Raw genomic sequence first — 27,759 nt, 5'->3', positions numbered from 1 at the left:
TATCTGTTTTGCCAGTTATGAAAATAACAGAAGGTGTGGTTGTCATTTCCAAAATGAATCATAAATTGACCTCTAGCAAGTTCTGCATATGAGCTACAGATGACAACTTAGCACCAGCTGATTCTGACTGCAGCAGAAGGGATATGGAACAACATGCACTAGTTGACCATTGTAACTCATAAATGATCTTCTCGGTCAAGATTCTTTCTAGGTCTTTTCCTAAAAAAGGGCTACATATTGTGGCCTGCTAGTAAAAGAAGTGAATGCAGAGGTAAGTAGGCTGGTGGTTGCCAAATAAATTAACCGCATCTTGACAAATTTTGCATGAGCAAAGAGTTTAATGCTAAAGTTTAGAAACAGTTTCTAAACAAAATAAAAACCATAATTTACATGAAAATATGAATCCAAAAGTATGTCTAACCAAGGTTTGCATTCTGAAAGCATGAAAGTTTAGTTTTGCCCGGGGCCCAAATGATGATCTGAAAACCGCACTCTGCTTTACCTCATCCTAGAAGTGCTTAAATTTACTAGCTGAGTCCTTCATCTATTTTAAAAAGCTTTCAAATTGCTTCTGGAAGTGCCTGAAACCACTCCAATTCTGACCAACTCAGGACTTGACTCTTATCTGAGCCTGGTCAACATAGGGACAAAAGTCATCTCTTCTAAGTTTAGATGTCTTTAATGTATAGAAATCTATGTCTGTGCAACCCAGTGGAAAGAATGCTTTATAACAGGACAGGTTTTATAATCTCTTCAGAACCAATGGAAAGAAATAGGCATTTCTGCTGCAGGTGTCAAGTGGCTGTCTGCACTGTAGACATATAAAACAGATTAGATTAATCTTGCCAAATTAGTTTTTGCTGAAGTCCCCTAAGGATTTTGATCTGATAAATGACCTCTCAGTGAGTCTACTACACATCTAAAGAACCAAGGACCCTAAAAACATTTTTAGGTGGCTGCTTTTTACATATTAACCTAATCATTGGATTGTTTATGCAGGGAACTGGAGACCAGCCCAAAACCCACCTCAGCTCTGTGTGGTTCAGCCACCTGCAGGTTCTCACAAGAAAGTCTGAATCTTCATGGTATAAGTAGTGCTGACTGATGGAAAGACTCTCAATTCCCATTTTAAAGGAAAGTCCCAATGCAAAAAAGAATTTGAACTTCATTTGGGCAAAATGAGCAGAAGTCTGTAACTTGTGGTTGGGGTAATTTTCATGTTGTGGTACCTTTCATGTTTTCTATAACATGTGGCTGGGCCACTTCACCATTTATTCTGTTTTTTTGCTGCCAAGAATGTTTCTGTGTTTCATACTAAAAGAATCATTGCGTGAAATGTGTAAAATTGCCATGGGAGTAGTTATCACAGCCCAGGCTCTGGGTATGGGCCAATTTTGGCTCTGTTTCCAGTTTCAGGAAACTTGTCTTCCTTTCCTGAGCAATGGTACCCCTTTCAATAGAAGGACCATAAAGCTGGACCCCAGCTCTAAGTCCAGACAGTGATGACTGCACAAAGCTACCTGGAGAAAGGAATTGCATTCCCCTCAGACACGTGTATTGTGTGCCTACAGCTTTTAATGCTTATGTCTTGATCCGGTCTTGATCCTAGCTGATTCTTCTTTTTTGTTTTCAAACAGATGTAACATACATGTAGCACAGGAACACTTATTAAATCCCTGCACCGCCAAGTGTAATTGTCCTTGCAGTGGCTGCAGAACTCAACAAATGTTACGACGCATGAGTCTCACTAAAGAAAAGACACTGTTATTTCTCAGCAACAACACCACAACAGATTTACCTTTCCACCCTAACTTGTATGTTGGTATCCCATTTTCCCTGCACAATTTCAACCAGCACATCTATTTCATGTTTCAAGTGCACATTCAAACCCAAAACTGTCTTGTGTCCACGAGGCTTAAGTTATCCTCGAGCCTACCAGCAGGCAAGATCCTCATGAGGGCTGACCTGAACGTGTCCAGGCTCTGATGCAATGGGTCAGGCAGTATGTCTGTCCCATGTCTCGCCTGCTCTTGTGCTCTCATCACAAGGCGGACATCCATCAGAGGTGGGATCCATCCCTACAAGCTTCCAAAAGCTACATGCTGTAAAAACAGGTGAGGTTTTTCAAAAGTCTGTCTCAAGCTGCTACTACAGTTGCACTGTATTCCCAGTGATGAGAAAGCACCTTGGTTTCAGTCTGCTCCCCTGCTTGGCCAAGTGAAGAGTAGCCCTTGGTAGAAAAAAGGAAAGACATTAGGCTTCCTCCTATTCCAGCGCATACCACAGACCCTGAGCAAGAGTGGAGTTGAGCCCACACTCCCACCCTGAACACCACACTTCTTCAAAACTGTGGGAGCCTGGCTCCTCGCTCCCTTCTCAAGCGGTCAGTCCCCTTCACACAGGGCTGACAAAATCAGATACGGCCATGGCATTACAGTCAGACCTCATGCTATTTACCCTTCCCCCAGGCCCTGTCTCTTAAGACCTTCCTTTTCTTCTCGTTTAGGCAGTCAGGTTATATAGACTCTGCCTAAATGGAAGTCTCACCCACTGCCTTTCTAATGTCACCCGCAGCACTTTTCTCTTCTGAAAAGGGCCCAACCTTTTTTCTACAAAAATATAGTGTTTCCAGATGTCATAGAAGTCTTCCAAGGGAAGGGTTTGCAGTTGTACCAATTCCAGAAAGCCTGATGTGAAAAAAAAAACCCCAATGCCAATAACAGGGGCAATAGAGAATTGAGTTACAGCTGGTCCTGACTCTGCCTCAGCAGGGCATCATTGCTCGGCAGCTTTTTACGCCAAGGTGAAAATAAAACCAAGAAACTGTTTCTTGCCTGACCTTTCCCTCATGTTACCATCTAAAATTGTCTTTTCTTCTGCCATAAGAAATGAAGCAGTGCTGAAATATTAAAATAAGATCAGCCATTTGTGTGAATAATTGTGAAGATTGTAATCTTCAATTATTCAGAGTTATTCATTCAATTTAATATTTAAATTCAAACCATTTGGACAAGGAGAATAGCATAGGCACAGTGTTTTCCATTTTGTTGTTACTCTTTCACTTCCTAAAGCAATTGAATATACACAAGTCTTAGAATAGCAATGTAAGTGATTACATGATTAAAAATGTAAGGGTCTGCTTTAAGCTTAGACTTTTGCTGGAAAGAAGTGGTTTTCATGAATACTAAAATATACACTAGTTAGAATAACAAAAGTAGCAACAAAACCAACACTAATAACGGCAATCAGAATTTTTTCCTGTAGCAAATGCTTTTTGAATTTACTGAAATTTTTTTAAATCCACCCCAAAATACTGTTCTTCAGAAAATATTTATTTATTAAATTCTCAAGAAAATCTTAGTTTGGGGGCTGGTGGTGTTTTTTACATGGGAAAGGAGAACTAAAAATTATGTATTAATTGTATGTTGATCTTTCATTTTCCCCCTAAATATGCAAAAAGTGATTTCTTTTAAACTTTTGAGGTTGCCAAATGGAGGTCTGTAATTTCTCCCCCCATTTATCTTTATTTTCTTTTTCTTTCTTTCTTTCCTTCCTTCTCTCTGTCTTTCTCTATTTCTTATTTCTTCAGTATGTTATCTTTATTCTATTTTCACCTTAAATAATGGTGAAAGTAAGACAGAAAAATCACAAACATTTGTTTACTAGAAAAAAAGGATCATTTTAGGGAAAAATTATTTTTTTCATTTCAAAATATTTAAGATAATACGACCATATATATTTCAGTGAGCTCATGTCATAACTGTCCTATCATACAGTAACTCCTAATTCAGTTCACTGACTATAACTTTCCAGTGCTACCTCACAAGTCATATTTAAGTTTCTAACCCTGAGAAAACATGCATTATTTAAATGTAGAATACATTTACTCTTTTCACTGCAGTGTAAAGTTCATATGACTTACTGCTGAATGTGTTTCTTTAAGGATACGTTTGGTATTGTTACAGTAACCTCATTTTTTATTGAATACTGGGGTGAATAACTATGTAAAACCTGCATGATTTGTTGGCATTAAAGCTAAGGCTGCCTCCAGGCACTGTTAACTTATGCATCATCCTTTACTTAATTTCTCTGTTTTGTTTTAATTTGTAAACTGTCTCTGAGCTGGAATGCACGTTTTTCATGTAGGTTTGCTTCGCTGGTATTGAGAACCTATCTTACCCTCCTGAGTATATGGCTTACTTTATAATAGGTGCAGAGGAACAGAGTTTATTAAATTGCAGTAATACACTTCACATGTTTCATAAGCACACAAGAATTCCATTTAAATGAGGTTTTAAATTTTGTGTATCTCATGCCTAAAATGACATTTGTGCTGACTTACCAGATATGAAATGATCAGTCTGCTGGTCAACTTTCTTAATTGTGTCCTTTTATTTCCTTTCAAGACTTTGCCATCTTAAGAGCCTTGTACAGAACCAGACCATCATTTAAGTCCATGAATTCTCCTTAAAACTAAACTACCCTATTTCATTGGTAGTTTTTTAGCTCAACCAATCGATCAGATGTCTTCTCTTTTTTTCAGCCAGATTATAGGTATTGTCCAAGAATTTTTCTCTCGCCCTCCAGTTCTAATTTGTGAATTAGAAGAACAACCCAGAGGGCGAGTTGTAGCATGGGGATCCTGAAAGCTAGTCCGGATCTGTCCAGGATGAAGATTTAGTCTGCATTAGGGGATCGTCATATCCATCGCCTCTACAAGGGCTTAAATTTTCTTGCTAAGGGAGGTAGTTGCTTTGAGTCAAGCCTGAGTGCAGCCAGTCCACAAAAGCAACGTGGATCACTGGGAGGTTTGGACATCAGTGGAAATTTCACACTGAGCTCACATGGTCGTTATAACATCCTTAAATGAGCTCTAGGGCTGCTAGAAACTGCACCACTGGCACAAGCTTATTACTGCAAGCATAGTCTTAGCAAGCTGAATTACCTTTCCCTCTCTTTTTTGCCCACTAAATGGTGAGTGATGGCAACACAGCTGTCACTGTGTCCTACCAGTTACTCACTAGGAGAATTAAATCCTTCGAAATGGTCTGGTCTACACAAAAGTATGGGTTTCACTTGAAAAAAAAAACCAGCAAAAAACCAACCTCTGAGTGTGTCATTAATGTTGGGTTTGATTCTTGTTCAGTGAGAACAGTTACATGCAGTCATTTTAGTACCTGATAGGAGAGGTGTCTTATCTTCTCTGATAAGAGAGAAATATACGTATTTCTGTTAGAAGTTAGTGATGTCTTTTCCGATGCCTGTGTTACTGACTGAGCATCTGAATGCCAGAGTTGCAAAGTATCTTCTTCTATCACAAATTCGCTAAGACACTTGACTCAACATCACCACATTTGTTTTGTAACTAGGGACAGGACAGTAAGGTGGGAGCGAAAGAACCAGGCTTTCATTATTAGAAGTCTAATAACGTCTTATTAGACATAAAAATTTATATTGAAGTCTCTTCCTAGACAAAGTTCCTTCTCATTTGCAGTTATAAAGTGATGAGTTTGCTGGTCACCACATTTTAATCCTGTGCTTTTATTTCCTTTCAAGATTTTATTGTGTTAAAGATCTTGTGCAGACCCATCTAATTTCACGAACACCACTGAAAATTAAGCTGGCTGTCTAGTGCTTTGAGGTGTTTTGTCAGAACTGTAGTGTTGTAGCAAAAGTAATGTACTGGGTGAGGCTATAATTTTGAACTGCGGATCGGAGCCTTAAAATTCAGGCTTACGCAAACACATCAATTAGGCAATTTTTATTCTTCATTGACTGTGTAGTAGGATGTCCAGCTAGTTTAAGAAGAATAATTTCAAAATTGAGGGAAATTATAAATGAAGTTGACTGAGGGAGATTTAAAAAAAAAAACAGGAGTAAGAATTAGGATTTTTTTATTAAAGTGAATAAAAAAACTTAAAAGCTCATAGTCAAAAAGGGGGCAATTTCCCCACATCAAACTAAATAAATTAGAAAAAAAAAATTACATTTAACAGGGAGGAAAGAGTAATCAATATAAATCAATCTGTCTGAAGAATAAATTTTGAGAAGAAAAGCTGAAAGTATTGGGAAAAATTTGTAGGGGATGAGAAAAATAAAAGGAAGTGCCTTTAAACAAAATCCAGCACCATGTGCCAACTACTATGTGGAGATAATAAAAATAGTAATGGTGGGTTTGTGTGTTCAGGAAACAAAACCAAATAAAATACTTGTATGGTGAACATAAGCATTTTGCTCTCCAGTGATAACTTCAGAAGATGTTAAACAACTGCTTCTAGAATCAAACTTTTTTTTAAATTAGTAAGCTTAGGTGTCTTGCACCCAGAAATCTTAGAAGAGCTGGCTGAGATCTCTTTCTTTGTAATATTCCTGTTTCCAAGATAAAATTTATTGTATCAGAAAACTCTGGAAATTTATTGCTAATATTCTTGAGGTAAGTGTAATGGTTCATGTAACTGTAGAGTACTTAATGACATAAATCTAAGATATGATAATATATCTGATATGAGTTTAAGTTAATAAGAATTGCTGCCAGCAGTGTGGTAGTTTTCTAAAGAAAACATATCTTAGCAAATATTTCATTTTCTGATAAGGATGCAAGTTTGCTTGCTAAAAGTAACTCCATAACCATAATAGATTTTGTATGTACTGCCGCAGATTCTGATTAATTACTGCTATATAACATCAATAAAGCATGTGTTAAGATTGATTTAAACATGGAGGACTGACATATCTCAAGAAATTGTTCTTAATGAGGAATTGTTGTTGGAAATAATACTTCCAGTGAGATACCACAGTGATTGGCAGTGTGTCTGGCTTTTCATAATTTTTTTCTTGATATGGCAGTAAATATATAAATCACTGCCAAGGGAAGCGAGGGATCCTCATATGGATCTCCTGGGCTTTAAATCAGGCCTCTGTACTCGCAGGTCCGAACAGCACATTCTCTATTTCTACTCATGTGGCACTTCTCATCTGCTATTCCATCTGGATTTTTCATTGCCATTAAAGGTGTTCTTTTGCCAACCATCTTGACTGTTTGAAAGCCTAATCATTATTTGTTCCATATGCTAACTGAATCCCAGCCTTTAAATGTTCTTAAATTTTATTAGGTCTTCACAGAGTTATACACCAATATTACACTCTATGCTCCATAAACACATATAGCAATTTCTTGTCTTTAAGTACGTTTATCAGAGCCCAATGAATTCTGTCTATACAACCTTATATTTCATTACAAATCTGTACTTAGATGCACTGATTTGGGATCTTAATAACTTGTAAATAACATGCTTTTAGCTTTTGACACTATACCATTAAGATCTAAATTTAGTATCCACTAGTTTAGCATCACTTGTTTTTTAACCTCAGTTCAATCTCTAAATACATATTAGCATACCTTTTCCACTGAAACAGTTGACCCTATATTTTTCATAATATTTTTAAACAAAAAATAATTAATTGTTTACTTCGTGTACTTCTGCTTTCTAAATCGACATTCCACTTCTTGAACTGCAGGTAAAGATCAGTGACTAACCCTGCAGCATTATAATCTTTAAATCAGGATCATCTTATCACTGAAAAATATGAACTTCAGGTTATGTTTTCTTGTTGATGTATCATGCATGTAATTTCCATTAAGAGGGGTTATATGAGCACATCCACAGGAGAATTGATCTATTTGTGTTATTCAAGTCCATCTTCAGTCATTCTCCTGTGTTTATTCCTCCAGTGTTTCTCATTTTGTTTTGATCTACAAATTAACTCTTTCCAGGTGTAGTTCATATAGATCATTTCTACTGCAGCAGGCATGCATAACAGTTAATTGACTGTTACTTGTTTGGGATCCCAGGAGTGAATTAATTAGGCACTCACTAAAGCTTCAAGGAATGGCTGGTATATTTCCATCACTTGGACAATTAATGCAAGGCATGGTTTCTACTATGCTCTGCAGTAACAGTTCAATGTTTGGTCTACCTTCCATTTGGAAAGTTCTTCTTTTCCTTTAGATCCTACTCATTTCCATGCTGTTAAGCCAGGAAATATTTGCTAGAAACTCAGTCTAAGTATGACTCTAATCTCTTTGCAATGTGCAAGGTTCTGCCTCCTACGGGATGTCTACATCCTTCAGTAGAATTAGGACAACGTTTTCCTTTTTGCAGCAAAAATGAGAAACTGAATTCCTCATCATTCGTATGTGCGTCTGGACTGTACCAATTAAAATTCCACACTGAAACTGTTTTATAATACATACATACACGGTGAAATAAAATAACATTCACTCAGGGATGGATTTATGGGGGGAGGAAGCACAGGAACCTTACTTTCATCACTTCCACTGTTTAGTGTGAAACGTGCTCCAGTTCACATGAGGGAGAAATACCGCACAACTATTCCCACCCCTGCCTTGCTCAGCACCTCACAGTAGCAATATGGATGCAAAAGTAATCTTTATTTAAGGCACAGTAATAATTCTGAGACATTTGGTTAAAATCCGAAAGTGCCTAATCAGTTCTGACTTTCTGATTTACTAAAATATTAAACCTCATGAAAGAGTAGCACATAAGGCATATTGTCAATAGATTTGCAGTACTTCCAGCTAACAAGCAACAGGCAAGAAGATGTGTATTCCTTGCATTGCTCTTGTTTTCCTCTATGTTTTCTTATTTCAGCAGTCTAAATCTCGTAGGTATAATCTTTAAGGAGATTTGTGGCAATGTAATCAATATTATAATTAATAGAAGAAGACTTTACAAACAAGTGAGAAATTCTAACTGGTGATAAGAACTTTAAAGCCAATGTAAGTTGCTGATTTTGTTATAATTTTGGAATGACAAATGGCTTGACAGTAAGTCTATGCAGTTAACCATTACTCTAATTAAAGTTTCCAAAAGGAGGGGATGTTCTGACTGCTGGACAGGCTCAGGAAACAAGGAACGCATTGCTTGGCCTATAAGGGCAAGCTGATCTCCATGCCTCTGTAAAAAAAACCCTGTTAAATTAATTTCAAGGCAAGGCTGTAAACCCAAAGCATTAGGTAGAAAGAATGCTTTGTAAAGAGCTGCTGTAAAAGCATGAAACTTAACTTATTTATTCAATAAGAAAAGCCATATAAAAACCTAACAAGACTGATACTCAGTTTCTCCAGTTGAACATGTTGCTTTCCATTACTGTTTCTGTTGGTAACTAGTTAGGGCCTCACCTTCCTTCAGTAAAGTCAGTAACTCCATTTACTGTCCTGTGAGCAGTACTGGGTCACAAGGAATTGCAGCTTGTGTCCTCAGTACTTTTTTGCGATAGAGGAAATACAAACTTTGCTGTACCAATAGTAGAAGGCTAGTCCAACAGCTAGCTAGCCATGTTACCTGCAGGCCACATTTTAAACCTCTTCAAAAAATAATGAAAAAGACAGTTTTATATGTCATCTTCCAGTAGATGATACATGCCTGGTTTTTTGGTCTTTTAGATGATTCAGATCAAATTCAATCAAAAGTACACAGAAATTGTGTGTGTATACGCAAACACAGATTTGAATCCTGATCTTCCATGTGGATGGGGATCGAATAAAGGGTACTTCTGCGTTGAGTTTTTCTGTTTCTTTTATTAGAAAGAAGCTCAGTAACACTTTCTTTTCATCTGGGTATGGAACAGGAAACACCGAAACTGGAAAAGCTTTGTGATAGAGGCAAGCATTTCTTGATGAGTTCTCCATATGCCACTTTCATCTCTCCAGATGCCTTCATCTGCTTGTGCTGTGCTCTATACAGGGATACCTAACTGAATTTTAATGGCCTCTAAATCAGCAATGTCTTGGAGGGCAGACTAGATGAGCTAATAGACTCTTTTGCTCATAAATGGCAGCAAAATATTCTAAACTTCTTCTTTTTCTGCCGTGTTAAACTGTATCATGTCTTAGAATAACACAACACAGCATGAAGGATTACACTTTGACTGGCTATCATTCAGCCTCTATTGAGCTGCCATACCATTTCCCTCCCGTTCAGGTCCAGTCTCCCTGCCCAGACACACATCCCATTTCTTCTGTCCTCTGCCAGAGCCTCTGGCATGGGAATCTTTTTCACCTCTGTTATCTCTGTTAGCTTTCTGCTTCTCCCACTCACTTCCACCCTCCCGGTTTCTCTTAAGTTACAGTCGCCCATCAGTTCTAATTCCGCCCAGCCTTCATTTATGTTCTTCTTTTCTTTTTGTCTTTTAGTATGTCATTGTGTGGTTCAGTCCCTGCTGTGACGCCCCGTGTTTTTTGGCCGCTGCCGCTTCCTCCTGGTTGTCTCAGCCCCTTCGCGTGTCGCCTGCCTCGGCCACTCCGGCTCTCTCCACCATACGTCTCCCCTCACATCCCTCCCAAGCTTCTCTCTGCCATTTCCACTCCACCGAAACAGCCCTTTCCAAGGTCAGCTCTGACCTCTTCTCTCTCTAGACCTCCTTTCTACTCTCATCCATCTCAGTCTATTGGCTACATTCAGCAAAACCTATCATTTTCCTCGCCTTAATCTGGCATGGCACTTCGGTTTCCTAGCTCCTCTCTAAACGCCCTTCAACTGTATTTTACAATTGCCTTCTCCTCCCCTCTCTTGCACTTAACACTGAAGCCCCAAGGGGCTCCACTTCCATTCATTTTATTTCTCTTTCTTTACTATATATCATCCCTGATCTTGGATGGTGTTATTCAGAAAATCAGTCTCTCTATCCTCTTCTTTCTTATACTGGAGTTCATGTCAGTATGCGCATGCATACCTGTTTATGTAACAGCTGTAACAGCGTTGTTCCACTTCCACACTGACAAGTGAGATGTCCCTCTCCTTCCCTGCATTCAGTCTTCACTCTCCTTTACACTCCCCATTCTCAAATGGGGCTTCAAAAATTCAGAATTGATTTCTAGCCCTCATTTTCCCCCTCTAGTTTTCCAGCAGGACTCATGGGTGAGATCTCTCTCTTCTCTTCTGATGTTCCCTACTAAAAACTTCTGGGTATCCCAGTGTAGTAACCTCTTACTTAAATTACCATGATGTTTTTTCACCTTGCACCTTAATCTGGGAAGCTGCTGTAAAATTTCTGTGATTGCCCATTTCCATTTTGTCCATCCCCTCCACTTTCTCCTACTTTTCATTTCATACTCTCTTTAGGCCGGTTGAGTACCATGCCACTGCTCTTGCTGATTTCGGTTTGCCACCTCTTAAGCTAAATATACAGTAACCAAACTGATAGTATATTTTGTTCTCCATATGCCCTTTCTTGTGAATCTTGACCTCTCTGAAATGGTTAGTATGCCTGCACATCCATATCCCTCTGATGCACTTCTGGTGTATGTCAGTGCTCTCAGGAAAGACTCTGGGAGACATCGGGACTGATTTAAGCCTTTACAAATTATTTCTCTTCGCCAGCAGTGAGCTCTGTACAATAGTGGCCAAATTAATACATGCCTAGTATTTATACACATTTGATTTCCCTAGGAAAGCACGGGGTTTTTTCCTCTGTTTTGCATGACACCAAGCATATTGCCAGACCTCAGCAAATAAAAATAAGACAATAAAATGCAAAATGGAATACAATCACAATCCCTGGTTCTTCTCAAAGTATGCAGTGACATAGGAAAGGTCTATTGTGTTTTTTCCCTATTTATGAGAATACCAGGCAACTTGATTATTTCCTCAGTTAACAGAAGGATGTATTTCACTTTGTGCTGAGTAAAAGAGGAGCAGTCAGAGGCACTGCTTCTCATGGGGGGCATGTTGCAGTGAACTGCGAGGTAGTACTTCAGCTGTACTGAAGAGAAGAACATCAAGGGAAAGAAAACACTGCAACAGCAGTGACAGTGAGTAAAGCTGAGTATGCAAATCAGTCAAATTCCCTTTCCTAGTCATATGCAGAGGTATGTGACTCCTTCCTATTATTTTTTTCAGATTCCTCAGGTTTATTATCAAACACAGCACAGTGGTAGCCATGGGAACACTATTAAAGTTGTATCTAGTTTGCCAGGCAAGGATAGGACTTTGCAATCCCACAGGATGCTGTTCAAAGTATTTTATAGATTTTTTGTCCACATTTCAGTGTTGCCAACGTATGTACTGTAGCATAATTGACAGGGTTTATTTTGTGATACTTTAAAGTTTTTTGCTAAACTTTTTGCATAATCATGTTAATACAGGTTTTAAAGAAAAGCTATAATGCAACCAGAATACAACGTACTTCACCAGTTTTATTCCCCTGGCAATTTGTTTCATTTCATTTTTTTACTTACATTCCCTTTCCCCAATCATCTCTTATAAGTGTAAAATGCCTTACACCTGTAAAATGTGTATGAGGCCATGGCGAGACCAAGATAACACATTTTTTTGTTTTCACAGCTGAAATCTGCAGTCCAGAACAAAACATGATTCACTTTTCCCTCCGAGATTAGCGTATGTCATTGTGTCAACTGGCAAACTCGGCTTGCCCAGGTAATCTCTGCAGATTTGGAATACTTCATGCCAAGGATGCTGAGAAGGGGCAAGGTGTGTGTAGGAAAGCAGGAAGAGGAGGAAATACATGCAGATGAATGAGGTTCCACCCTCGTTCAATCCCAGCTCAGAGCAGTTGTGCAGCAGATGTTATCCAAAATGCCAACATTGTGGGATGTGAGAAGCCAGGATCTCCTCTCATTCACTGCATTCTGGTTGCATACATAGTGCCTGGATATAGGATTCCCTCCCCAGTTTTGACCCTAGTGTAAGAACGTAATATCTTTGAGGGCAATTTGGTTTTGGCTCTTTCACAGGTGTGCTTATGCCATGAATTCAGGGAGGACAAAAGCTTTTGCTAAAAAAAATGAGCAGGTCCATCTTCATTCTTACCACCAGCTGTTGAAATGGGAACACAAACGAAGTGGTCACTATCTCATTTTGCAGGGATATTGTTTGTGAAAAAAACCCAGCTCTCAGTACTTGGTTTTATTTCTGATTTCCTGACTCATGAAAAACTAATGATTTTCATTTTAGCCTGTGGTAAATTAGGACACTATTTCCAGAATACATAATAGCAATTAGAAATTGCTTTGTACTTTGTAGGATTATTGTACCAGATGTTGTTGCCTGACAACGTTATAAAAATCAGGTGTTTAACTGTCAGCATTGCTGCAACCTTGGAAATGTTCTTTGATGCTTTTTCTAGCTTTGAGAGACAAAACCATAAAAACACTCGAAAGAAAATTCCTATGTGCCAATCCATAGCAGTACCAACAAGAAGTGGTAATACTGAATTTGGGAAAACTTCGTGACCTCTTTCTGTCTTCGGGGAAGGGATTTTTTCCTTAAAGTAGGAGAAACTTCCATGAAACTCATTCTGACTCCATCTGTTTTCCTATGACAGTCCCAGCTCTCAGAAAACACACAGATACTGTTTTATAGATCAGGAAGGAATGTGCCAGACCAAGTTTTCATTACTTGATCTTACAGTGCTCCGGTAAAGCACACCATCCAGAGCTGCCAAGAATGGCTCTGAGCTTGGGTGTTTTATAGCTTTGGAGGGAACAGAAAGAATGAGAAACCAAAGTGTCGAGTCTGATGTCAGTAGGATGTAGGGCAATAAAAGAAAAAAAAAGTTAAAGTGCTGTGGAGGAAATGATTTTGATGAAAATAATTAGAAGGAAAGCTGTACGTGTGGCAAGCAGAGGGTAATATTGGAACACAAGTGGTTTCAGGCTGAGTAACATTCACAGCAGAGGGCTTCAGTAGGAAGGGTTGGAAACATCCCTTTGCTGTTGAAGGGCACATACATACAGGTGCAAATCTGAATGCTCTATAGTGAAAGGGGAGATGGCTACAAAAAAAATCAATACTTCTATAAACAAAATAGCAGTAGCCTATCAAGGAAGCTCAGTTATTATGATCCAAGCAACTTTGGAAGGAGCCTGGCCAGGTGTGAAGAATCACAGAATTGGAGGGGTGGGCAGTCCAACCGCACTGCTCAGAACTGGGGCAACTAAGAGCAGGTTGCTCAGGACTGTGTTCATCTGGGATCTGAATATCTCCAAGAACAGAGACTCCACAACTGCTCTGGGCAATCTGCTTCTGTGTAATGACTACCCTCACAATAAAAAAGATTTTCCGTAGGTTTAAATGAATTTCCGGTATTTCAGGCTGTGCCTGTCGCCTTTTGTCCTTTCTCTGGGCACCAACAGAGAAGGCTCTGGGGGAGTTCTTTACTTCCCACATCAGGTATTTATATACATTGGTAAGATCCCCCCTGGAGCCTTCTCTTCTCCAGGTTGAACAGCCCCAGCTCTCTCAGCCTCTCCTCATACGAGAGATGCTCCAGTCACCATCATGCCCCTTTGCTGGACTCTCTCCAGTATGTCCAGGTCTCTCTTATACTGGGGAGCCCAGCACCGGACCCAGCACTCCAGATGTGTCTTACCAGTGCTGAGCAGAGGAGCAGCATCACCTCCCTCAACCTGCTGTCAGTGTCATGCTATAGGTAATACTATAGTGTCATTACTATAGTTCTGTTTTAGTTAGATGGTAATTTAAAAGCTAAGAAGTTCTTTCTCCTCCTTTGCAATGAGCACTCAGTAAAAGCTTGTTTTTCTGAAATTTTTAATGGATATTCTTTTGACATTGCAGAACACCTCTTCTAGAGAGGCGGTCATCACTTAGAACTATTTAGGCTTGTATTGCCTAATTAATAAGAATAAACGCAGGTAAGGATTATCGACACCAATAATCAAGCACTGCCTGTAATGAGATGAGGAACATTTTGAATCTGTTTGCCAATGCCCTGTGATGTCTATCGTATTGATCAAACATCCATTTTGTGAGTGCCTGATAAGCAAGAGCACTTCCCACAATCAAGATATAACTAAAAATACAGCCTGTGATCTTCATGTTAGGGAAGATTAAGGGTGAGCTGCCCTGCAAGGGACAGTGAGCCAAGAGCCATGGCAACAGCAAGGCAAGCAGGGCAGTGCCCTCCCCAGCATGGGGTCCAGTCCCACCTTGGCAGAAGATGGAGAGCAGAGTGGGGCTGGCATAGCCCAGGGATGGCCAGACACACTGGCAGCAACCCCGCAGGTCTGAGGTCCAGCCAGCCCAGGCACAAGGCTGGGCAGAGCATGCCCGCAAGGAGCTCAGGCAAGGACCACGGGTGGTGTAAAGGTAGGTCCTGACTCGTGGGCGAGTAATGCTTCTCCCTGCTCCTTCTCACAACAGAGCTGCTTTCAGGGCAGTCAGCTCCAAGGTGTGACATCTGCACCAGGTCAGAGCAGATCCTCAACACGGGCAGCCCAAGCCCTGGGATGAGGAGGGAGCTGCGGAAGAGGAGTGTGCAGAAAGACGTTACAGGACAATTACCACCTGCTGATGCACTCAGGGCCTTGATGGTTTATCCATACTATTTACTAAGCCAACAAATACTTATTTGATGACATTCCAGTCTATTCTCAAATACAGCAATTTGGGTTAAATTTCACCCCCGTGTCTGTAGTTCACAATGGAAGCAAAGCAGTGGTATGAATTTCCCATTTAAATGTACTCACTGGAGTTACCTTCTGTGAGCTGACCCCTACTCACACAAAGCTCTTTTTAACACCAGTAGAAATTTTCTTTGGGAGCCTACAGCAGCAGTAGGTGCTACATGCTGAAGTGTTTCATTCATGCTAGTGAATCCTTCTATTTAATAAACCACGTACATCCCCTGTATTGATTCAAGTTACCATCTACCTACTGCATTTCTTTGTCTCTAATGGGAGTCTGTTTTAGAGTTGATTTCTCCTCTGTAACAATCATGTAAGGTGTATTACAGATTTAACTATGATATTCATCCCTTACAGCAGAGCTGGCTTTCGATTCTCGTGCAGCTAGATCCTTCCGTTCTCCCAACAGAAGACACTGAAGTTCAAGAGAGTGTTTAAGCTCACTTTTCCACCATTTTCAGAGACTGTCAAGTGTAAGTCTTATTCATTATTTGTGACTCAGGAAGTTTATTAATCCTTTTAATTATAATCATACATTGCTGATACATGGAAATACAAGAAGTTTAGGTTTGTCCGTTATTTTAAGTTTGGCATATACTGGACATACATTTTTCTCTTTAAGTTTACTCTTAAAGCAGGATAATGGTCTGGAGTAGATATGGGATTCTTTCGTACAAACCTGGGGGTATAAGGCTTGGTGGACGCTTTAGAAAAGACAGATTTTGATTAGTGGTGAACATTTAGCTTGCATATAGATTTTGTATTTGAGTTGGAAATACTCCTTCTTTGTTGATCCTGGTAGATGGTACAGCAACCACAAGATACTATTCCTCATGATGAACTAGTCATTTGCCTTCATGGGATCTGTATCTCAGTAAACATCATTGGAGATCACTAGAGAAACAGTTAACATATTTACATAATCAAAAAGGAAGATAATATTTTGAGAAGATGTCTGGCAAAACCCGGCAGCTGCAATACTTAAAACCAGTGACAACTTCTTTAAAATGTTATTTTGAGGAAGCACCTCCCTTTGACCAGCAAAGAGTTAACACTGCAGCAGAAAGACAATAAGCTGACAATGAGCATAAAGAAGAACTCTTTCTAGTGTACCTCTATTTATCTTTTCTGACTCTTGCCCTTTCAGGGTAATAGTAAATTTTGCTGAATATTCATTTATAAAATATTATTTTAAAATTCACAGAAAATTGTCTTTCTAGCAAGAACTATATTTGCTGACAATAAGATGTACGCTACCTACAATGTCTATGTTTCTCTCCCTACAGGAGTCCATTTTGAAGTACAGTCCTAAGCATACTAAAAATAATGACAGAAAATAAGGTAAAACATAATTCTTTCTGGTTTTCATCTCTTTTGCTACCATTTTAGATGAAATTTGATCTTATTAAATGCATGTGGTGCATATATTAATGACTTTCAGTAGGAGACAAATCTTTTTAAAGGGATAGGGAAACATTTTTGCCATAAATACTAGTGAATGTAAGAAAACATTCTGTATTCATTTGAAAATTCGAGACAGGCAGATGACACCAGGCCGCTGAGTGTGGGCAACCGAACTGAGCTCCTTGTCGCCACAGCCTGCAGTGGGAGTTTAGACACTTACCTCACATATGGCCACCTCCATCTAGACATTTTAATCCAGAGCCAAATCCCATCCAAAAAGGTAGAGAAAAGATGCATGCATAAATTTCCACAACAGAAGCGTGTGTATATTTTCTGCCCGTTAAGTACTGTCTGTCATGACACATACAGACGTCACATTTGTGTGCGGTCCAGAAGTTAAACAGTGCAACGTCAGATGAAACTAATTCTGTACCATATGATGGAAGATTGTTTTCAGTGTGGTATAAAGGCATTTCCACAGTGTCAGATAAAATTGAAAATCTGTGACTACTGCAAAGCAGCCTAATTTATGCCTGATATGCTCCATGACACATGCTTGCGCAAATTCCATCATAATCATGCAAAGTAATTTTTCAAATCCGTTTGCATGTGTAAAATAGTTCACATCTGCCTATGATCACATCCCCCAGCATTAGTGGTCTCTGCAATTACACGCATGTCAACTTGCCAAGCCCCTCTTCTGCTCAAGGCTTAGAAGTCTGTATTTTCTACCTACATGGAACATATGCAAGACACTGTATTAAAGTTTACCAGACTATGAGAGTGCTTATATAAGAAATTCTTGAAAATATTTATGGGAAAGAAAATGTGTGTGGTGCAAGTGCATAATCCATCTTCATATCAAGGTTAGATGTGTCTAAATCATACTCAAAGTCGCAGACACAACAAGCGGCACATTTTGCAAAGCTTTATTGCATTCTGTGAAACCGTCAGAATTTCTAAGAATTCAGCAGTGTGGGAATCCATATACTGATTTCTCAACATACTTTAAGGTTTGCAAAGTCCAGGAATGTTTGACCACACACATCCACCTCTAAAATCTAAACAGATGGCATGCAGCTAAACCCTGTATAGTTAGAAGAATCTCCACTTACAGTCCAAAATTTAGGAGGGATTGATAGGTTCAGAAATCCCTCACACAGTATGGATTGTTGCTTTTCAGGTCTGTTAACATACATTTAGATTGGTTTGTGTTGTCGCTAAGGTTTTTCAATATGCTCATATAACAGCATAAATGCATGAAATATACATATTATGTATAGTTCAAAGTCACATACATACTTCTATAATTAATAGAGCAACGTAGTAACAGCACAGATTGCCCTAATGGTTTTGTGGGGGAGATAAGCTGTCCAAGATCTTTATGGTCAGCTACAAATTCTGGCACCAAACTGCTACAAAAGCTATGCATTCAGACTTCTCTGCCCAAACAAAAGCTGCACAGTTGCTACTTTTTTCTGGCATGGTGGCAAATTTTTCTGTACTTTTCAATTGCACTAGCAAATGGTATAAAAAGTTTTACTCTTCACTGAGAGTCTCAGCTGGCTGAAAGTCCTGATTTACAGAAACAAACACATCGGCCTACCCAAAGTAGAACGAAAATGACCTTGATTTTAAACTGTCTACATTTAAATTTATTTAATTAAATAAATAGTTTTCTCATGTTTTACTGCCACACACCCTTCCAGAATATTGAGTTCTCCTGGGACATGCAGTAGTATCAGCTCTGACAGTTAAACTGACATCCAGTTTTCGCCCTCTCGCACCTGCTTTGTGATTTAATTCAATTCAGTTGACCTGTTTCCTCTTTGATTTACCATATAATTTGGATAATGAGCAAAAAGTGAAGGCAGAGTGTGATGGGTTAACCCTGGCTGGACGCCAGGTGCCCACCAGAGCTGTTCTATCACTCCCCCTCCTTCTCAACTGGACAGGGGAGAGAAAATATAACAAAGAGCTTGTGGGTCGAGATAAGGATAGGAGAGATCACTCACCAATTACCGTCACGGGCAAAACAGACTCAGTTTGGGGAAAAATTAACTTGATTTATTACAAATCAACCGGAGTAGGGTAATGAGAAATAAAACCAAATCTCAGAACACCTTCCCTCCACCCCTCCCTTCTTCCCGGGCACAACTTCACTCCCGGATTCTCTACCACCCCCCCAGCGGCACAGGGGGACGGGGATGGGGTTTACGGTCAGTTCATCACACGTTATTTTCTGCCGCTTCATCCTCCTCAGGGGGAGGACTCATCACACTCTTCCCCTGCTCCAGCGTGGGGTCCCACCCACGGGAGACAGTCCTCCACGAACTTCTCCAACGTGGGTCCTTCCCACGGGCTGCAGTTCTTCACGAACTGCTCCAGCATGGGTCCTTTCCACGGTGTGCAGTCCTTCAGGCACAGACTGCTCCAGCGTGAGCCCCCCACGGGGTCACAAGTCCTGCCAGAAAACCTGCTCCGTGGGCTCCTCTCTCCACAGATCCGCAGGTCCTGCCAGGAGCCTGCTCCAGCGCGGGGTTCCCACGGGGTCACAGCCTCCTTCGGGAACCCACCTGCTCCGGCGTGGGGTCCTCCACGGGCTGCAGGTGGATATCTGCTCCACCGTGGACCTCCATGGACTGCAAGGGGACAGCCTGCCTCACCATGGTCTTCACCACGGGCTGCAGGGGAATCTCTGCTCCGGCGCCTGGAGCATCTCCTCCCCCTCCTTCTTCACTGACCTTGGTGTCCGCAGGGTTGTTTCTCTTACATGTTCTCACTCCTCTCTCCGGCTGCCGAATACCGCCGTCCCAACTTTTTTTCCTTCTTAAAAATGTTATCACAGAGGCGTTACCACTATCGCTGATTGGCTCGGCCTTGGCCAGCGGCGGGTCTGTCTTAGAGCCGGCTGGTATGGGCTCTCTCGAACACAGGGGAAGCTTCCAGCAGCTTCTTACAGAAGCCACCCCTGTAACCCCACCCGCTACCAAAACCTTGCCACACAAAACCAATACACAGAGATTGAGGTATCTGACTAAGTAAAAGAGCAGCAAATTGTGTTTTACAGGTTTTGGTATGTTCTAGGTCAGCTCCCTTTTAATTGCCTTGGCAAAAGTAAGACTGACTTGTATTCTGTAGTTGTCTAGATAACATCTGACAGGAAACATTTTTGCCAGTAATTAGCAGTTCAGATGGCCTACCAGATGAGGAAATGTTTTTTTTTATACCTCGAGTGGAAGACAGCGACTTTCTGCAGTTCAGCGTGTCAATAGCTTGCTGTCACTGAATTCTGTGATACATAGCAGTGATGGTAAATCTGCCAAGGTGAGCTTTGTAAAACCGCCCTCAGTGCTGTCCCAGGGGTGATGGTCAAACTCATCACCATGGAGACTGACGTGAAAAAAACCCTGCCGTTTGACACAAAAGAATAAATCTGTGCCCAAACCTAGGGTGTCCTGTCTTGAGTCACGATCTCCTGAAGCATTATCATCAGGTTGCTGAGCTACTGTGCTAGCTCGGCGAGTCTGCTTTCCTCTCCTGAAAACATGTCTTGGCATCCAAGCAAGTGTGACTCAGTGGCACTAGCAGTCAACGTACGCGCTGAGTGGCCTTTGTGCATTGACTTGAGGATTTGTACCCTTACTAAACAGAGAGCACATTGCTTTGTTTTCTTTCCAGGAATCCTACAGTGATTCATTCCTAATAAATAAAAAACAGATTTACTGGCCCTGTTTGTGAGACTGAAGATCATCTTCTTCTCAGTGTGGTTCCTATCGTTTCTTCATAAATGCAGGGCACATTTCAAAACCTTGTTTTTCTTCCCTACTTCAACTTCCTTCTTTCTGTGGTAGGGAATTAAAGTCTAGTTTCACTCAGATCCAACTGAGCTGGCATTCAAAGGCCATTCGTGTCCTATGGAGGATGCCCTTTTTAAGGAAAAAGTAATTCAGAACTTGAAGAATGAGAATAGAGATACTGCTGGCATGTAAAAGTTGCTCTCTGTGGTTCAAAAGCTGGGGGGAAACTGTCTTTACAACTGCAGTGTGCAATGCCTGGCACTGATATATGTTATATTCACCTGAGAACAAATACGTACACAAATAAGTAAATAAATAGTCCTAGTTCCTAGCTCTTCATTCTGCCGCCTTGCTCTGAACTTAAGGCAGCTTATACAGATAAATAAGAACCAGTCCTAGTTACCAGCTCTCCATTTGCTTTTCTTGACCTGAATTTTAAGGCTGGGTTTGGGGAAGAGATGGTGTTTGCACTTTTCTTGGAGTGCCTGAGGCAATCATGGGCTGAGGGCATGCGGTACATATTACATTACACTTTTCAAGACGAGATTCAATCTTCATGGTTACATTCAATGTGGATCTGAATCATATCGATTCGATTACGAAGTCACCTTAAAAGCATTAGTACTGCACGGACCACCTCCGCGAGTCTGAAATATTCCAGGCTGCCAACAAAAATCCCAGTTTCATTGCTGAATACCTGCATGTGGCTGTAGCAATATAATTTCTGTACCCATGTTTTATCATTTGCACAGTTCCTGAAAACCATTATATTCTCAGAGTATTAATACAGTTAACTAGAAAAGGTAAGCATTTTTTAAATTAGTGGGATTTGCCGAGACCATTGATATTCCCTTATCCAATTATTTAGTCTTAATAGCTCACAGGGATCCATTCTGATATAAACCATCTAATTTTTGAAAGTATTTTAGAAGTGGAGGAAGCAACCTAATGTAGCAGAAGAGTTTAGTTCAGGTCTTGATAAAGAACTTCCAGATAGTTAATACAAAAGAAAAGCACTTCTGTCTTCCTGTAGTGCACAAACCATATTCTTTCATTTTATTTTATATGCACTGGAATAAGTAAATGCATTAACTGATGTGGACATGTTCCTGCTCCATTCCATCATACATCAAATTGTTCCTGTGTTTCCTAACCTGATTTGGTAACAGTGAAAATAAAACTTTTATTCAAGGGACTACTAGGTTTTTTAACAGGCTAATAAATTTGCCCCCCAAAAATGCATTTTGGATCAGATCAAAATTATTTATGAACTCACTTTTTTTATGTGAAACACCTATACCTGAAAAAAAAGCAGGGAAATTAGTCAGAAACTAATACGACATTAAAAAATGTTAAATAGTTCACAGTTAAAATTAAACTGTTCCTTTATTGTAATTCAATATATAGATATAATGTTCTTTTTCCATTTACAAACGAGCAAAAAGTTTTCTCTTCGCTCCATTCTGAAACAAATTTCTCTGTCTACAGCATTTCTAGGGTATTAAGAATGGAATTGGGCCTGTTGTTCTGTTTTGATGAATGTAAGAGAACCCGACTCATACTGTCTATGTGAAATTAACACATATGTTCCAGAAAATAAAAATTAATCTTCTTTTAGGAATAAGGAATGCAGGGCTGGGATAATTTTAAATTCTTGCAAAAGTCAGAAACCAGAGGAAAAAGAAATCCATCTCATTCTCCTTGATATCTTACCTGCTGGACCCTCAGTCTTCTATATTCATCTTGCATTTCCAAGAAAAATATATTTTTACTTTTACTGCATAAATAAATCGTTCTTGGAGAAAGAGTCCATCACCTGTATTTTTATAATTCTCCAACTTTCTCAAATTTCAGTCTATGCGAACATTCTGCAAGACAACACTTCTACTGTGAGGTTGGTCAAACACTGGAGCTGGCTGCCTGGAAAGGTTCTAGAGCCTCTAGCTGTGGAGAGGTTTGAAATCCAAACTCTCCTGGATCCAGCTGCTCCAGCTGACCCGGCTCTGAGCAGAGGGGTTGGATTAGACCATCTCCGGATGGTCTGCCAGCCTCAGCCATTTTCTGATTCTAAGATACTCAGAGTTCCTCTTACAGTGGACAAACGTCCAATGAATGAACGTCTGGACGTGTGGCAGAAATAACATCTGTGTGGCCGCATACAAACCTCTCCACCTGAAAAGCAATCCTAAGCCAAAAAGATGAGGTGGTCTCATAGGAGCTCAGGGCATAAGTAGTACAACTCAAGGCTGTCTGCCGCAGCGTGAGAAATCTGAACTGCTGTCATATTTCTAAAAAATAAGCTTGGAAAGCTGAAAACAGCAACATCCTATTTATAGTCTTGGTGGTTCTGGCTTGTATTCTTAGCTAAGAATGTCAATTTCTTTGTCATTCTGGCTTCAAATGTTTATTTGACACTCTCTGAGTAATAGTAACTATGACAAGCTAATTATTGTATATAGAGATCTGACTATTGTCCCCAACTCTTGAATCTAAATCTGTACCAGGAATTAAAATTGGCCCGTTCCCTGAACCTAAGGGAAAGCGCCATGGCATGGCTTACGTCCTTATGTTCGTACTCTCTCCCACCCTTCCCATGACAGCATAGCCTGGGAAAACTCCAGATCCCCCCTCCTTTTTCTCTACCATCCATAGGCAGACGACAAAAGGTGCGAGGAACTACCGTCGGCACTCGCACGGTGCCCGAAGGCAGCACCTGCTTTCTGCGGGCGGCCGGAGCTGCATTTCTCACCGCTCTGGCCATGACAAGGCAGTAAGAGGGCTCTGCACAGTTCGCTTCAACAGTTCTGTCTGTTTGGCAGGTTTATTTAATTAAAAGTTGTTGACGATTCATTAGAATGTTTTCTGTCATTCCCGAGAAGAAATGTTCCCTGGACTGCTCCAACGTGACTCTTCTCTCAAGGCGGAGTGGTTCAGGCGTCATATTCGAGCTACTAACTAAGGAGTGAAAGAGACATAGCCGAAAAAACCCAGAGGAAATGCTGCTCAGACAAAATATAGATTGTGATCAATGTAGGTTATTAGGAAATAAAAACAGCTGTCATCTTTTTGCTTTTCTTTTTCACGCATATTTGAAGAAAAATATCTTTCAGCTAAGTGTAAGTGACACCATGATTCAGTAAAAAGGAAATAAAATTAAAATGTCCCCAAACTTGAGTGTGCTACTGTATAGGTACTGTATACAGCTATATAGAAAATAATTTACTGTTGACTTCTGCGATATTCTAGCTGTAAAAGAATCTGTTTCAACATACATAACAACATTAGAAGGTAATGCTAGCACAATGAATTTCTGTAAGCCGTATAATTCATCATCCTTTCAAACAAACTACCTAGCATTCATTCTAGAAAAGGACAATTTTCCTTAAAAAATAAACTCCTGCTTCACGATCTATGTTTACTTAGACAAATAGCTGCCTTGGGAAATGCAGACTGCCACTGATTATTAGCAGAATGGTCTGATTCTTTCTGTTATCATCTCTGGCTGAATCTCTATGAGGAAATGAAACAGGGTCAGAGCATGGATCGAGAATGGGGCTGTGACTTTCCACAACTGTTTGTACAGTCTCTGCCAAGGCTTTGCTCTGGGACAAGCAAGCACTGTCGGGACAACGCCTGAGCACAGCTCAGGAGACAGCCTCGTCTAGGGGTTGTTCCCAAGCAGCAGTATGGATAAGGCTCGTTTTTGGGCAGGAGGCAAGTTTAATCAAATGAACATGATCTGAGCTGTGCCACGTGCCATCAGGGCCAGAGAATGGTCCCCTTGCCAGTTTTGGGGAGTAGTATAGATATAACCTGTGTGTAAAGCATGTTGCTTTCCCTACAGGTTGTGAGAGAACAAAGTAAGTGGGCTTTTCGTGATTTGCTTTAAAAGTGATCCACAATTCCATTCATAGAGTATTAACGAAAGACCATTCTTACCCTATTCTCAAGCGCTGATGGAAATCTCAAGTTCACTGATGTATTCAATATCTTGTCAAGTACTAGGAGGAACATAGCAGCAGTATAATTCTCAGTTTTAAAAGTTTCTTTCATGTGATCTGCTCTAGCACATCTTGTTAATGTACAGAATGAAGCATTTCATTGCAAAAGAAGGAGGAAAAATATACCTCAAAGAGACTTTTTTGAAGTGACTGTCAAACAGTGAAGCTGCACGTTCACACAAAAAGCTGCAGTTAACCTGGAAAAGGAAGTCCCACTGGGGCTACTTAATTGTGTAAGGAAGTCAGAAGTATTTTACTACAGTGTCTCAAAGTGCAACTGAGTATAAAGGAATGTGACTCACCCACACATCTCTTGCAAAAAAACACCACAATAAAAACATACAGTAAGAAATACTGAGTCGGATGCTTTTTTAAGAAGGCATCACTCAATGAGAATCTGACTCACTCACTTTGCCTACAAAAGTAACATTATTTCATCCCACTTTCTGAACAAAGGGAGGAAGGAAGTCAAATTATATATCCATAGTCAAAATATTACACAAATCGGAAGCATTAAATTTTAGATATCCCTGGATCCAGACAGCATTAAAAAGCAGTTACTTTAAGATGTTTCTGTGGTTTTGAATATGGATTAAGGTCAGTATGTACAATGTGAGATCTCCATGTAGCTCCAATGTACAAATTCATCCACAGAACAATTGGGCTTTTATAGTAGGATTTGAGAGTATTCTGTTACAATCATTTTCCATCATAGACATAAACACTGGGTATCACAGATTAAATGCTGGGCTTCTAAATGTACTGTCAAAGTTTTCTTTTGTTTTTACATTTCAAGAAAATTACAGGAAAGCATCATTTCTGGCTCACAAGAAAATGTTGCTTTCTCAGAAGAAATGAGCATTCTTTCTAGTGCCTGATTTGAAAGTCCATTGAAGTTAGTAGAGAGACTCCTTTGGACTTCAGTGAATTTTAGATCAAACCTTAGATGAATCACGGTAGGACAGCATTTAAATTCATTTTATAGGTATTTGCTAAGCAATGAACTACTTCTGATTTTTTTCCCCAAGCATGTTATTCTGTGCTCAGACCTGCCATTCACATCAGTGGGAGTTCTGTACATAAATCTGGCAGGAAGTGAGCTCTCCCCCTACTTTTTGTTGTTGTTGTTCCTCAGACAAGGTTTCAACTCTTTTTTCTGTCTCAAATCCCAAGTCCCATCCTGTAGCTCAGTTCAGTAGCCATCTAGCTTCATACCCTGAACTAATCCTCACCTTCCTCTCCTCCCACTCCTGTCTTGGTATCTAGATACCACTTACACTCATGGCAAGACTGTACCTTTGCTGGCCCAGGTGCATCGAAGACCAGCATGGCGTGTTCTAAAGAGCCTGGAAGTGATACCCTCATCAGTCTGTCTTGCCATCACTTTCCTTTCGGCAGCCTCACTCCCAGGCAAGCTTAGTCTGTCCCAAACTCTTGTGTGATTAGCATCTGTTGGTAGGTTAGGTATGCCACTTAAGACAAGATTGTCATATTAGGTAGTCACTCAATTCTTTCTGTTTTGTGATGCTACTAGCCACATTTTATTTACACTATTTATGCGTGCGGAGCACTTCCTGGAATCCCTGGTTAAGACTGGGACCCCATCACACTAGATGGCGCAAAATGTACTTAAAAAAAATATATTCTCATCCTAACAGCTGACAAGGGGTAGTATAAAGGAGGTGTCATTGTCTCCATTCTGCAGAACAAGGAATTAAAGTATAAAGAAGACATGGAGAGGGAATATAAAGTGGCTTCTCCAGTGTTGGAAATCAGGTATAAGACCTGGAAACTCATTTGAAGGAACAAACAAATGTGGGAAGAGCCACTATCTCTAAACACGTGACACATACAAAGCTATTCTAATAACAAATTGCCCTCCTCTCTGATCCCACAAAAATAAAGACCCCGAGACATGCTGAAATTCCAGTGTGGATTTGGTCCGCAACTCCTCATCCATTCATGCCTAGAGGTATTCAAGGTCTCAGTGGCAGCGTGTCTGAATCCAGATCTCCTACGATCTAGGTCTGCGAGTTCTGCGAGATGGCATTCCTGCTTCTGCAGATGGCCAGGGCAGAAGTACGTGTAGCTTAGGATGGGCACAGAGCAGTATGCCTGGGACACCACGGCGAGAGGGACCATTCCAAGAGGATGCATATTCCAGTGGGAGCTGATAAAGCAGAGAGGGGCTCTGTCACGGAAGAACTGATTATGAGGAGAGAATACTTTTGTAAGCTAGTGACAACATATACTTAAGGCAGCAAATCAGTCAGCAGATCCCAAAGGAAATAAGATTCACGCTATACTTTTGTACTAACACTTTTCTGCAGCTTCTTCCTTACCTCCCCTTTCAGACCTACTCTCTCACCTCCCTCCGTTCTCAGGATGACTGTATCTTCAACAGATTTATTGATTCGGATTGTTCAAAGAAGCAAGCTTGTTTTCATAGCACTGAAAGTAGCACAGATTACCATTCAAGCGTTCGGGGCTACTGAATAATTTAAAGCGTAGACTTCCAATTAGGTAAGCCTGAAAGTGAACTGAGTGTTATCTTCCAGTCTCTCTGTGTTTGAATTAAAAACTACAGATTCACAGAAAATAAATGCTTTTTTTCTGCCTTGAAATAATAGCTTTATTGCTGTTGCTCAGAAGATGGAGATCTTAGGCAACAGCTACATAAATTACAAGCTGTTATATGACCAACATGTTAAGAGCTTTTGATTTTGCTTTCTTCAAAACAAAAGTTCTCACTAGAATGTCAGGAAAATGCAAAGTAAACTTAGAGGTCATGACAGGTCTTAACACAACGGGAGTAAATTTTCTATGATTTTTTGCTGTTGTTTCCAAATGCTTTTTTTCTTTTTTTTTTTTTTAAATACACTTTTCTAACCATATAATGATTTTATTACCATATTCTCCTGTTTCTTTTTTCCTTTAGCTTTTTTAATTTAACCTTAGGAGATCAAGAAGGTAAAAAAATAAGAGCATACATGTAGACACACACATATACATATAGGTACATATACATAGATTTATACAGATGTATATAACAATATATTTTCTTTATGTCTGAAACACATCAGAAAAG

Source organism: Harpia harpyja, chromosome 6 (assembly GCF_026419915.1).
Source record: "Harpia harpyja isolate bHarHar1 chromosome 6, bHarHar1 primary haplotype, whole genome shotgun sequence".
NCBI classification, from domain to species: Eukaryota; Metazoa; Chordata; class Aves; order Accipitriformes; family Accipitridae; genus Harpia; species Harpia harpyja.
The sequence above is the reverse complement of the archived record's forward strand: the minus strand, read 5'-3'. Positions refer to the sequence as shown.